At 44.2% G+C, this 13,574-nt stretch overlaps 1 protein-coding gene and 1 long non-coding RNA gene across 9 annotated transcripts in view; one reads left to right on the top strand and one right to left on the bottom strand.

Annotated features, from left to right (window-relative positions):
* The window catches only part of LOC142829096 (uncharacterized), a 128,748-nt gene that overhangs the window by 102,818 nt on the left and 12,356 nt on the right, over positions 1-13,574 (bottom strand). For 6 of the 8 annotated variants that reach the window (XR_012903359.1, XR_012903358.1, XR_012903353.1 and 3 more), the window contains exon 2: positions 7,440-7,587. The gene's annotated coding sequence lies outside the window, so the exon portion shown is untranslated. Of the gene's footprint in view, positions 1-3,597; positions 4,388-7,439; positions 7,588-8,543; positions 10,962-13,574 lie in introns of those variants that run through there. The other 2 variants (XR_012903354.1, XR_012903356.1) reach the window with 2 other exon arrangements.
* Positions 11,308-13,574, top strand: part of LOC112544630 (uncharacterized) — a 60,184-nt gene continuing 57,917 nt past the window's right edge. Inside the window, exon 1 of the long non-coding RNA XR_012903361.1 lies at positions 11,308-13,105. This is a non-coding gene — a long non-coding RNA (uncharacterized LOC112544630). The remainder of the gene's footprint in view (positions 13,106-13,574) is intronic.

The following is a 13,574-nucleotide window of genomic DNA, read 5'->3' as shown; positions in this document are numbered from 1 at the left end:
CAATAGTATAGTTCTGGGTTTTGTGCTTCTCTGACTTTCAGTTTTCAGCGCCCTGATCCTTTCTAGCTCTCTTCTCCTTGTTGATCATCTTATTTGAACTTTTAACTGTAGGCATCACAATGCAATGCTGCTCACCTTGCCAATTCTTCAGGGATTTTCCCCTGCCCACACTATCTGCTTCCTTGGTCAAGTTAACATCTGACTTGGTTTCTAAGACATCAGCTAAATGTCTCAGAAACCAAACTGCCTTTAATGAACAAAAAGAGCTTCCTCAAATCCACTGCACCTCTTTTCTCTCTCTTTCTCTCTCTTTCCCTCAACGTTTTCCTTAATCTTGGTGTCACCCTTCACTCTGAACCTCTCCCCACCACCCATTACCTTTCCCTGCCTGGGCAAATTTGCTTGTCCCCATCTCTGCAACACTTCCTTTGTATGCCATGGCCTCATCTCCACTTCTACTGAACTCCTCAGCCAGGCTATCCACCTCTCTTGCCTTCAACATGGCATCTCCTCCATGGTCTCCTCAAGTCTCAGTTCCTGTAGAGTATGCTCCGAATACTGCTGCCCTCCTTCTTCACTGCATACTCAGACACCACCTGTGGCTGTCCAGTAATTTCCAGGTCCAACTCAGTCTGAGCTCTGCTTTCAAAATCTTCCTATGCACTCGCTCACATTCTGGATCTCTCAACCTCACGCCTTCCTCCCTGGAAGGCACTAACCTGCTTTCTGGTCCTCCACATCGTCTGTCCAGAATTGTTTGCTCCTGACTTCTAGCTTGTCTTTGTGTGTGTGTCCACCTTTTGGCCTTAGTATATAGATTGCATGGTCCTTGGATCAAAAACCTGCCATTTTTCTGTAAAGCACCATCCACACTTGTGGCATCATAAGATTAGTAATCAACAACAACAACTAGAATCCCTTCATCTCATTTTCTATTGGAGCAGAAACATCACTTTTCAACCTTGGCTAGAACATACCCTTAAATATTTCCCACCTAATAATAAATTATTATACTTATTAACCTCTCTGACTATTTAGTAGCCATGAGTGTAAATATAAGGATTCCATGTATATGAGTCCTTGATTCAGCATGTATCCAACTTTAAGTACATGAGCTATGTCATTGACTTCAATGGGGCCACTTACCCATTTAAAGTTGCGTGTGTTCTTAAATACCTTTCTAAATCAGGGCCTGATGGTGCCCTCTAATGAGTGGCCAATAGTGAGGGTAAGGAACTTCTGCTATCAGCCAAGAAAGATTCTCCTTTAGGGTACGTCTAGACTACATGGCTCTTGCGACAGAGCCATTTAGATTAGTTTACTAGACATACCCAAATGAAGAGGCGATTTAAATAATCGCCGCTTCATTTAAATTAAAATGGCTGCCGCGCTGAGCCGATCAGCTGTTTGTCGGCTCAGAGCGCTAGTCTGGACGCTCCGTGGTTGACATCAAAGGCATTTGTCGACTGCCCCGTTGTGCCTCATGGGATGAGGTTTACTGGGGCAGTCGACAAACGCCTTTGATGTCGAACACGGAGCGTCCAGACTAGCGCGCTGAGCCGACAAACAGCTGATCGGCTCAGCGCGGCAGCCATTTTAATTTAAATGAAACGGAAATTATTTACATCGATGCTTCATTTGGGTATGTCTAGTAAACTAATCTACATGGCTCTGGCGACAGAGCCATGTAGTCTAGACATACCCTTAGGTTGAATGACAGCAGCACAGGAGAACTAGGCTTGTAGTTCTAGCTCCACATGATTCAGGGCCTGACTATTGGATTTCCATTGACTTGAAACTATTTTGAATCATGTTCTTATACAGCAACTGTCTGTTGTCTATGGCACATGCATTCATTACAGACTGAAATGTAGACAGTGCAGTTCTCTACACATTTGTTGCAGATGTAGTGGATTGGCCTCCTCTACACTTCCCCATGCTTGGAGGAAGTTCGGAGCCATAGCCCAATCATAGAGTCATAGAATTATAGATTACTAGGACTGGAAGGGACCTCGAGAGGTCATCGAGTCCAGTCCCCTGCCCTCATGGCAGGACCAAATACTGTCTAGACCATCCCTATCATGTCTCTACAATAGCTGGAAAATGAAATCCTAGGTCTGAACTGAATCTTGGGTCCACCATTAGTGTTTAAAAGCATTTCAGTGTAAGACTGGCATGAAAAAAAGCCACAGAAGAAAGTTGTATTGTGCAAAAACTAATCTTCAGATTGTTGTTGTTGTTATTGTTATTTTCAAGTGCAAAGCAATGTTGTGGCCACATTTCCCATCAGCCAAAGTGCTAATCAACAGCAATTGCAGGGTGAATTGCTCACTGCAGAGGCAGAGGTGAAATAGCAACAGTTCTATGCCTCCCTCCTGTGACGGCATTAGCATGACTGCTAGGAAATACAGGCTTGGAAATGGCAGAGAAAGTGATTTGTCCATGACAGAAGCTCTGCTTTAAGAAAAGAGAAAATGAAAACCGTAACCACATGGAAATGAAAACACTTTGTAATGAGCTTCTGATGCCTTCTAAAAAACCGAGTACGGCTTTTAACACGTACACAAGTCTTCTGATATAGCATTATATTTGCTGCTGGGGTTATCCTTCTTTTTGTTATTTATCATATTTTTATTTAACTGAAAACAGACTTTTGTTGTTAGAAACAGACTGGGAAGGCATCAGGTTCACTACAGGCTGCACTGCTCTAGCCGTGGTAAGAAACTGATTATGTGAGAGAAGCTTACCTGATACCAAACAATGATCACTGCACAATGCTACAGAGAGAAGAAAATTACCTGCCAATACTCCCAAGGAACACAATTTGGTGATCAGTGACCACATGAGCACGGGCCATTATAAAGCCCTATGGTCAAGTGTCCAGTCAATCCTCAGCTGTAGCTAAGTTCTACTAGGTGCACCTGAAGAGGGAGTTGGGGTGAGAAGGGGAGGGGTAAGGCACCTTTGAAGTGCCTTGATTCTAGGATGCACAGCCAACTGATCAGGCACCTGACACACCACAATACTAGCTGGGGACTTCAGGAGTACAACAGCACTCAACCACTCCCCTTAGCATCAGCCACTTTCTTATAAGAACATGAGAACGGCCAAAGGTCCATCTAGCCCAGTATCCTGTCTACCGACAGTGGCCAGCACCAGGTGCCCCAGAGAGGGTGGACCAAAGACAATGATCAAGCGATTTGTCTCCTGCCATCCCTCTCCAGCCTCTGACAGACAGAAGCCAAGGACACCGTTTTATCCCCTGGCTAATAGCTTTTTATGGACCTAACCTCCATGAAATTATCTAGCTTCTCTTTAAACTCTATTATAGTCCTAGCCTTCACAGCCTCCTCTGGTAAGGAGTTCCACAGGTTGACTACACGCCTTGTGAAGAACTTTCTTTTATTAGTTTTAAACCTGCTACCCATTAATATCATTTGGTGTCCTCTAGTTCTTCTATTTAGGGAACTAATAAATAACTTTTCTTTATCGGCCCTCTCCACACCACTCATGATTTTATAAACCTCTATCATATCCCCCCTCAGTCTCCTCTTTTCTAAACTGAAAAGTCCCAGTTGCTTTAACCTCTCCTCATATGGGACCAGTTCCAAACCCCTAATCATTTTAGTTGCCCTTTTCTGAACCCTTTCCAAGGCCAAAATATCTTTTTTTAGGTGAGGAGACCACATCTGTACACAGTATTCAAGATGTGGGCGTACCATAGTTTTATACAGGGGCAGTAAGATATTCTGGGTCTTATTTTCTATCCCTTTCCTAATAATTCCTAGCATCCTATTTGCCTTTTTGACCCCCGCTGCACACTGTGTGGAAGTTTTCAGAGAACTGTCCACAATAACTCCAAGATCCCTTTCCTGATTTGTCGTAGCCAAATTAGCCCCCATCATACTGTACGTATAGTTGGGGTTATTTTTCCCGATGTGCATTACTTTACACTTATCCACATTAAATTTCCCACCTGCAGACTAGGAGGGAATGTGGCTATTGCTACACTTCCTGAGGATTACCCCACACAAGGGGAATCCCCAGCTTCCTGCTTAACCCTGCTTTGTGCTACTACAGGCTGGAAAGGGGATCAGCATTAGGCTCCCTGAGTTTAAGATGGCACAAAAAGATATACATATGTATGAATTACCAAGGAAATTACAAAAGAATGAAAGTAAGCATCTTACCCACTCAAGTCCATTACCCACTTGAGCACATATGCCCAAAATTGCTTGTGCTTCTCATAGATTCAGGATGCCTGTCCTGCCTGGTAGTTGCTACAGCAGCATCTGCTGACCTTCCACCACCATATCTGCCCACAGAAGTGTGAAGGGTGCTCAGCCCCTCACAATGCACATGTGAAACTGCAGGTAGGACAAAAGCACTGGAAAATAATAACAAATCGCTCGAGAAACAAGTAAAACACTGCATGAAAAGATGCACAGATTGGCATTTAAGCATTTAATATTGCACAGTTCATCGGTGAGCTGGAGCAGCCCAGGCGCAGTAATTATACAAAACATTGTTTCCCAATGTGGATTGCAGAGATATAATGCAGCAATTATGCATCCCATTAGACACCTACGGCTGTGCTAAGCACCCACACTCCTGCTCAAGGGAGCAGTGTTTGGAATTATGGGAGAGTTGGTACAATACCTGGATGCGGGAATAGCTAGAGGGATTGTGTGTGAACTGCACCAGTTATTTTATTTTGATATTTATGCTTCTGTGCACCAAAATGATCTTGTTATCTATTTACTTTATTTATGTATTTGGATTTATATGCCAATTCAAAAGGGTTCAAGTCTTCATCTCCAAATATACCTACTACAGGCTAAAGCAAAAACATAAAATTTGACAGCTGTCAGAGCCCTGAAGATCAACAAATCTGGCAGGTAGCTAGTTCTCAAACTGTGGGTCCTATTATCAGTCTCTCCTCTTTCAAATCAAGGATAATTTAGCCTTTGTAACTCTGCTGATTGCAACTGTGGAAGCATGTCAGGAGGAAAGAGATAGTCTTTTAAGCAGGAAGTTCCCAACTGTGGGGCACACTGAGCCACTGTAGTAAGAAACGGTGCTAGAAACATCTTAGGGTACGTCAACACTACAGCACTAATTCGAATTAACTTAATTCGAATTAGTTAATTCGAAATAAGCTAATTCGAATTAGTGCATCTAGACCTAAAAACTAATTCGAATTAGCATTTTGCTAATTCGAAATAGCATGTCCACATTGAGTGGACCCTGAACCAAAGTTAAGGCTGGCCAGAAGCAGTGCCGGCAGGGCATCAGTTTAGGACTTAGAGTGTGGAGCTGCTGCCTCAGGCTAGCCGAGGGCTGTGCTTAAAGGGACCCGACCCCCACCCCGGACAGAAAGTTCTCAGGGTTCCCCGCTTGCTTGTCTACCTCGATGAGGGACAGCAAAGCAGTCCTTCTTGGAGTGTCCTGAGACCCCACACTTGGCACATCACAGCACTCGGCCATCAGCACAGCTGCACTTGCCACAGACTGCCATCCGGGGGGCCAGTCGGGGGGCTGTCAGGATCCAGGAGGCCCTGCAAGAAAGCTTACACCCGAGGAGCCCGCAGAGCCACCCCAGTCCTCCCCATAGGGGGCTCGTGACCCATTCCTCCCTCACCTCTTTCCACTTACCCCTCCCTAGCCCCCCTTCCTGATGTAAAAAATAAAGGACACGTGTGTTCAAAAATAGAAACTCTCTTTATTTAACGAAACTGGGGGGGGGGGGGGGATTAACCTCTGGGGAGACTGGGAAAAGGAGGTGGGAGAGGGGAAGAGAGAGGTGAGGGGGAAACCTGGGAGGAGGGAGCTGGAAGGGAGAAGCCAGGGGAAGAAGGAGGAGGGGAAGTATAAAACTATGGTACGCCATATCTTCAGTACTATGTACAGATGTCGCCTCCTTACCTCAAAAAAGATATTTTGGCCTTGGAAAGTGTTCAGAAAAGGGAAACTACAATGATTAGGTGTTTGGAACAGGTCCCATATGAAGAGAGGCTAAAGAGACTGGGACTTTTCAGCTTAGAAAAGAGGAGACTGAGGAGGGATATGATAGAGGTCTGTAAAATCATGAGTGGTGTGGAGAGGGTGAATAAAGAAAATGTCTTCATTAGTTTCCATAATATAAGGACTAGAAAACACCAAATGAAATTAATGAGCAGCAGGCTTAAAACTAATAAAAGAAAGTTCTTCTTCACACAGTGCATAGTCAACCTGTGGGACTCCTTGCCACAGGAGGCTGTGAAGGCTAGAACTATAACAGAGTTTAAAGAGAAGTTAGATAAATTCATTGAGGTTGGGTCCATGGAGTGCTGTTAGCCAGGGGGTAGGAATGGTGTCTCTGGCCTCTGTTTGTGGAAGGCTGGAAATGAATGGCATGAGACAAATAGCTTGGTCATTGTCTTCGGTCCATCCCTTCCAGGGTATCTGGTGTTGGCCCCTGACAGCAGACAGGCTGCTGGGCTAGATGGACCTTTGGTCTGACCCAGTACAGCCATTCTTATGTTCTAAGCTCAGGGTCGTGGGTCTCACTGGACCAACTTGATTTTCATGCAAACCTGCTCCTGGGTTCGCACGTGGCCTTTGGTGGCCAGGCTGGCAGCTATCCTGCCCTAGACGACCACTTTCCTGTGCCTAGTGCAGAGGTCATGGATGTTGGAGGCATCTCCCCAAACCTCGATGAGGTCCACGATCTCCGCACTAGACCAGGCAGGCGCCCGCCTCTTGCGGCCCCGGGCAGGCTCCTGTGAGCTGCCAGCCTGGTTCTGGGAAGAGGAGGAGGGCTGGGTGGCAGTGGGTGGCTGGCTCATGCTGTGCCAGGTGCAGTGTCAGCTGGCTGAGTGCTGGCAGGCTTGCAACTGGCACAAACACTGTAGCCAGACCGTGCTCCTTTAAGGGCTTCGGGGCTGGGAGGGGGCAGAAGAGTTTCCCTGGTTTGGCCCAAAGTGGCTACCAGGGCAACCTGGAAAGGGGTAGCCTCCCACTAGTTCGAATTAAGTGGCTACACAGCCCTTAATTCAAACTACTTAATTCGAACTAGGCGTTACTCCTTGTAGAATGAGGTTTACCTTGTTCGAATTGAGCGCTCCGCTAGTTCGATTTAAATTCGAACTAGCTGTTTGTATGTGTAGCCCCTATTAAAGTTAATTAACGGCTGTTAATTCGAATTAACTTTGTAGTGTAGACATACCTTTAGTTGCAGCATTTAAATGTGCAACAGGCTGCTCAGTTCTCTTCCTTTCTATAAGCAGCACTGTGCAACTAAGGCCTGGGGTTCCCTTCATAAGCAGTCATTTTTTCACATGCAGTAATAAAGTGAAGCACTTTCATAGCTCCTATTTGAGATTTTCCAAGCACAGTTTCTTGGCATTAACAAACTCATCAAACTTACATAAGGTTGGACGCAAACTTATATTCATTACCTTCGCCAAACTTAATTCCCCTGTTATTCCTCCAACTCCATACCCAGCTCGGTTATTCTGTGCAGCGGCTTTTCAGGACAAAGGTGAACAAGCATTTCCTACTCCAATTGCTGCTGCTGCCACTTCCCTTTCCATCAGCTGGCATCATCTACAACATGAACACGGAGTTAGCAGGGTAAGGGGAGTCATAAAATCGAAATGAAAAGGTTTAGGCTATTAAAAAACAACAAACCTTGATCTATGCAAAGAGCAAGTCATGACTTTTTTAAGAGGCTATGCAATATGCTGTCTCTGTAGAGATATCAGCATTTGGCTAAGCAGAAAATAGGCCCTCAAGGGCTGTGGGGTTGGGTTCAAGTTCATTATTCTCTTCTTGTCTGTATCTGTCCAAAGACAATTCCTCTCAGCCCTGGGGATTTCAGAGTGAGCAGCGTCAGCTTGCTGTTCAACAACAGTGCCATTCCATTGGCAAGAATCCCAAAGGTGCTTCAAAGAATTTACACCAAGAATGGGCTCGACTAATTTCTCATCCACCCTGATGTCTTGTCTTGAGCATGAGCTCACCTACCTTGAGGGCCTGTTTGAAATAGACTTTTGACTCAACTTTGGGCCAGTTATTCATGTAATTGTCATATCTGTCGCTCTCCTCTGGACTTTCCCCAGTTTGTCCACAACTTTCCTAATATGTGCCACCTCCCCCCGAATTGGACACGGCCCTCCAGTAAACTCACTGAGTGCTGAGTAGAACAGGACCACTGTTAATACATCTGTAACATTCCTCCCTCTCAGGGCCAGGCCACCCTGTTCAGTACCATCAGAAAGCTAGCACACCCGTCAGACATTTAGCAGTTATTCTTATGTGGAACCATGCAAGTTGGCCAGCTAGTTCCTGTGGGCCCCCTAATGGCTGGCAGCCCAGCTTCCTGTCCTGGGTAGATAACAATCGTCTCCAGGCAAGAAAGGCTAAGAACTTAGGCAGTGTATATTCCCCAGGCACTTGAGTGGGGCAAACAGCAATAGCCTCTGGCTCCAGTCTAGTGGTAAATGAGTACCCCAGCTTTGCATGCAGGGCTAGAATCAAGAGGTAGGGAAATTCAGGCTCACCCTGCTCGTCCAGATCCCAGCCAGTGCCTTCGCAGTGGTGGACGGTTCCATCTCAAGTTCAGCAGGCAAACATGAGGTTGCTGCCTCGCAGTATGGCAGTCCCACCAGGCCAATCTCTTATTTCCCTGGGCTACTTACTACCAGTTCCTGCTGTTGGTACTTCATTGTCGCTGGACTCTGGGTATTAGCTGGGCAAGCTTGCCTCCAGTGTTGTGGGTTGCCTTTCTTCCCCAGAGCCAGTCCAGAGTTCTGTTGCAGGTTCAACTGTCTAGGAAGGATGTCTGCCTCCTTCCTTCATCAGGCCCCACTGAGCTGTAAGGGCCTTCTCTTATAATTCCTGCTCTGCTCCTGCACTTCCTCTAAGGGAGGCGGAGTGGAGTCAGCCATATCCTCCAAGGGGAGTTAACCCCTTCCATACTGGAGGGAGGCCACTACAAACACCCAGAACTATGTTAATCTTTTTTGCAAATACATGACATAGTTTACTCGTATTCAATTCTGGATCCTTTCTAACCCCCAGATCCTTTTAATTGTTCAAATCTAACTCTTGATTCTATTATATGGTGTATTTCTTGGGACAAGAGTTGTATTTTCTATATGCTCTATTAAGTACAATGCCTCTTTCTGATATTTTGTAAGATATATTACTTAAATAAGGTTGAACTCTCACAAACTCATGTTGTTTGTTATCAAAAGCCAGATCCAAAGTAAGAAAGTGGCAAAAGCATTAACTCCCTCTGCTACTCATTATGTCCTCCTTGACAGCAGTAAGAAAGACCCCCCATTTGTCCTAAGGAAAAGAGGCTATTTGGTCATAATTCGGATGGAAACCCCTCATCCAGCACATGAGAGTCAGAGACAAAGTCCAAATGACTGAGTTCATCACTTGAAGAATGACAACTGAAGTTTGCAAATTAACTATACAAAGCTCAAGAACTGGGACCCTATGATAAGAAGCAGCAGCTGAGATTTTTTTAAACCTTGAATCTTCTTTTTCTTTGTTTTATAGCTTCTAAGAGTCGACACTCTCTCTGCATCAGTTAATAACCTTGCAGTGATTTAGCCTTCCAGCTTCTAGGACCTCTCAAATCACTTTGCTACCATTGTACCAGACCAGCTGCTATTGAGAAGGATGAAAGACATAAGAAAGCAAGACAGTAAGTGGCAACCCACATGGATACCATGATGTGATTGAGTCAGTGGAGGGGGGGCACTCTTCTCAGCTCTTCACTTGTGAATATTGGTGATGGGGCCACTCTGGTGAAAGAGGCACCATATTTCAGAAGAGATGTAAAACAGAGAGCTGGTAAAATCCTACAACTGTTTAGCCCAGACCACAGGTATTTTAATAATTCTAGATGGGCAGATGTTGTGTAATTAGCTGTGTTTTATTTAAAGGCTGCTACCTTCTACCCCAGAAGTAGCTGCGCATCAGTGATGGGTGTAATGATCTTTGTATGCATAGCAACAATACTTCATTCCTATTGCACAGACCTGAGTAGATTCACTTCTACAGAGGGGTTCCATGGGGGTAAAAGATAAAAAGGAATCCCCTTCCTATATAAGGGTGCCAACTTGTCCATAATACACCCTAGGGTGGCAATAACATCAACTAAACCATTATGCTATAAGGGGGACATTGACCAGTAATGTCATTGAGTATCTGATCAATATGCCCTATCCCCATTCCCATCATGATGCACCCCATGCAGACATTGAAGATACCCACCCCCTCCCACAAGTTTGGTTTGGTAGCATTCAGGTCTCCATGTCATAGATTCCAAGGCCAAACAGGACCACGGTGCTTATCTAATATGACCTCTTTACTACCTGCTTCTCTGCAGACATATGCAGAAGAATCATGCTCAGTCATGCTCAATTATGCCAAAAACAGAGCCCTCTGCATCTGGTAAGGAAGGGACAGGATTTGCCATAGTTTACAGAGCTGTTTGGGATTTGTATTTGAAATAAATATTAGTTATTATTCTTTGTTGTTAGTGGGAGCTTCTCTTGGGTCTATCCATCTGTACATGGGAAAAAGAGGCTCCTCATAATCATACTATTATTATTTATTGTTATATTACAGCAGCACTTACGAACCCCAATCAAGGATCAAAATCCCACTATGCTATGCATTGAACTGACAAGTAATAAAGAAGATAGTTTATAATCTAGGTGCTGTACTTTAGAGTTTTTCTCTCTTTCGTTCTTTGAAAGGGTAGCTTTAGTACTATCGGACTAGATATCTATACATTTACCTTCCATACCACCAATCTTAGACTTCAGAGGCTTAGCACAAATTACAATAATTAAATGCAAATTTAGGTTTTAAAAAGCCAATTAATCATTATGGGTATGTCTACACTTGCCCCCTAGTTCAGACTAGGGAGGCAAATGAAGCATACCAAAGTTGCTAATGAAGCGCGGGATTTAAATATCCCGCACTTGATTACCATATTTGTGGCTGCTCGCCATTTAAAAATGCCGGTCACCCGATTTAACTTGCCACGTGTAGACACGGTAGTCCAATCCAAAACCCTTCCCTCAAATTAACTGTTACTCCTCCTGCAATGAGTTAATTCGAGGGAAGGGTTTTGGATCGGACTATCGCGTCTGCACGTGGCAAGTTTAATCGGGCGACCAGCATTTTAAAATGGTGACCAGCCGTGAATATGCTAATCAAGCGCAGGATATTGAAATCCCGTGCTTCATTAGCAACTTCGATATGCTTCATTTGCCTCCCTAGTCCGAACTAGGGGGCAAGTGTAAACATACCCTATCAGAATAATAATCCTAGCTCCTATGTCCCAGCTCATTAGAACATCAGCTCAGCTCCTCCCAAAGCACCTGAAGAGAAACACAGGGTTTGCAAGGTGCCAAGGAAGTTAAAAAATCTATTTTCTGGAAGACACTACAAATCCAGCAACTTCCTTCCATTTCAGGAAGCTCCAGATCAAATGCCTCAGCTAATCTTAGTTGAATAATATCAGAACAACCAGCTCCTAAAATATTTAGGGCTTTATATGTCGACACTGGCACTTGGCACTCCACCCACACACTTACGGGCAGGCAGTGCAGATTCAGGTCATTGGCAAACAGTGCTTCATGCATAACATACAGCTTAATAAGGGAGCTGCCAGAGCCTGCACTAAGTTCTCTTTCCAAATGGTTTCCAGGTTTAAGTTTCATTAGTCAGATCCATTAGAGTAGCCCCATTAGTTAGCTCTGGACACACCTGGGGTTCCTTTTTGATGCTGTAGTAGGTGATCATCTCCCACAAAGAATTAACCGAAAAAATTGTCTGAGTAACCTCATCTCAGACGTAAGACCGTTGGGATAATTAAATAAATAATCATTATTATAATCTTATAATCTTTCATCCCAAAGATTCTCCACTGGCTTTCAACTGTCCAGTGTATAGCACCGCTAAAATATAGCTAAGTTGCTGACATGTATGAAGGGGCAAAATTAGCAAGTCCAGGTTACAAAATTAGATTAAATTAGTGAGAGACAAAAAGGGTAACAAGAAGGCACTCTACAAATGCATTAGAATCAAGAGGAAGACCATGGACTAGGTAGGACCACTGATGAGGTGGGAAAAATAACAACAGAAAATGTGGGAATGGCAGGCATGCTAAGTGACTTTTTTGTGTCTATTTTCATCAAAAAGGTTAGCAGTGTTTGGATATCTAACATAGTGAATCCATGTTAAAAATTACTTAGACAAGTTAGATGTCTTCAAGTCACCAGGACCTGATGAAATCCATATTAGAATACCCGAGGAGATAAATGAGGAGATATTTGAGCCATTAGTAATTATCTTTGAAAAGTCCTGGGCCTTAAAAAGCACTTGCTTTTCCCTGACAGGAGTTCATCTTTTCCAGCTGCAGACAGAATGGCCAACTTTACACATGGCTGGAACACCTTGCTTTGTTTGAGTACACTAGAGTTCATTGACCTGGAATGTTACAACGAAATCCAAGCACATTTAACCAGAATACTGGGAGATGGGGGAGGAGAGCTGTTCTAAGCCAAGGTCTGGAATTGTCAATGCTACAGTGGCTACAGTGTATGTCCTTATCACATAAGTGTCAATCAATGCAATTAATGCATCATCAGGACACTGAAAAAAGTAACAGCCTTCAAGATTGAACAATGTCTTTATGGGGATTTTTACATACTGCCCTTAATATACAGTAAAGCAAATCTTGGGGTTATTGCAGTCAATGGAGTTTTGTCGTTGACTTTAGGGGGATCAGGATTTGGCCCAGCATTGCCACGCTTTACAGAGAGTGGATGATCATGAACAAAAGAGAAAAAGAAGACTATTAGGAGATTTAATGCCATGATTATGGAGACACCTAGGATCTAAAGAACACAGATGATAGAATAGGAATAGAATCAGAGAATCATAGACCTGGGAGGGACCTCAAGAGGTCATGGAGTCCATTCCCCTGCCTTCGTGGCAGGACCAAGCACTGTCTAAATCAGGGCTACTCAACACATGGCCCGTGAGTGGGATCCTTTGAACCAGGCCTCCACTGGGAACTCGCTCCAAAATGGTGAGTCAATATAATGGTCTTCTGTTGCTATGTGTTTTAGTAGTTAAATTCCTGGACTATTATTCGTTATTAAAAGTGTTGTCAAGTGGGTGGAAATCGGGTAAGTATTGCATTTTATTAATATCAGCAGATTGTCTTAAATGGCACCTGTATGTTGTGTAGTCTTGCCTTAATCTTTGTATTCATGCCCGTCAGTGTGAAAGATGCTATTTGCATATTTTTGCATATATATTAGCATGTATATGCAACTACACTTAAGTTGTGACCGTCGGCATGGGCTGTGAGTATCATTGTGGCCCCTGGGGCTTCCAAAGTTGAGTAGCCCTGGTCTATATCATCACTCACAGGTGTCTGTCTTAACCTGCTTTTAACTAGGTGAATGTAGGGTCAGCAAGGAACAGGAAAGAAAGACTATGGGGAGATTTGAAAACCTACAGGATGGTTTCCACTTTCAGTGAGGAATGGGAAG

Source organism: Pelodiscus sinensis, chromosome 4 (genome assembly GCF_049634645.1).
Source record: "Pelodiscus sinensis isolate JC-2024 chromosome 4, ASM4963464v1, whole genome shotgun sequence".
NCBI lineage: Eukaryota > Metazoa > Chordata > Testudines > Trionychidae > Pelodiscus > Pelodiscus sinensis.
The sequence above is the reverse complement of the archived record's forward strand: the minus strand, read 5'-3'. Positions and strand labels throughout refer to the sequence as shown.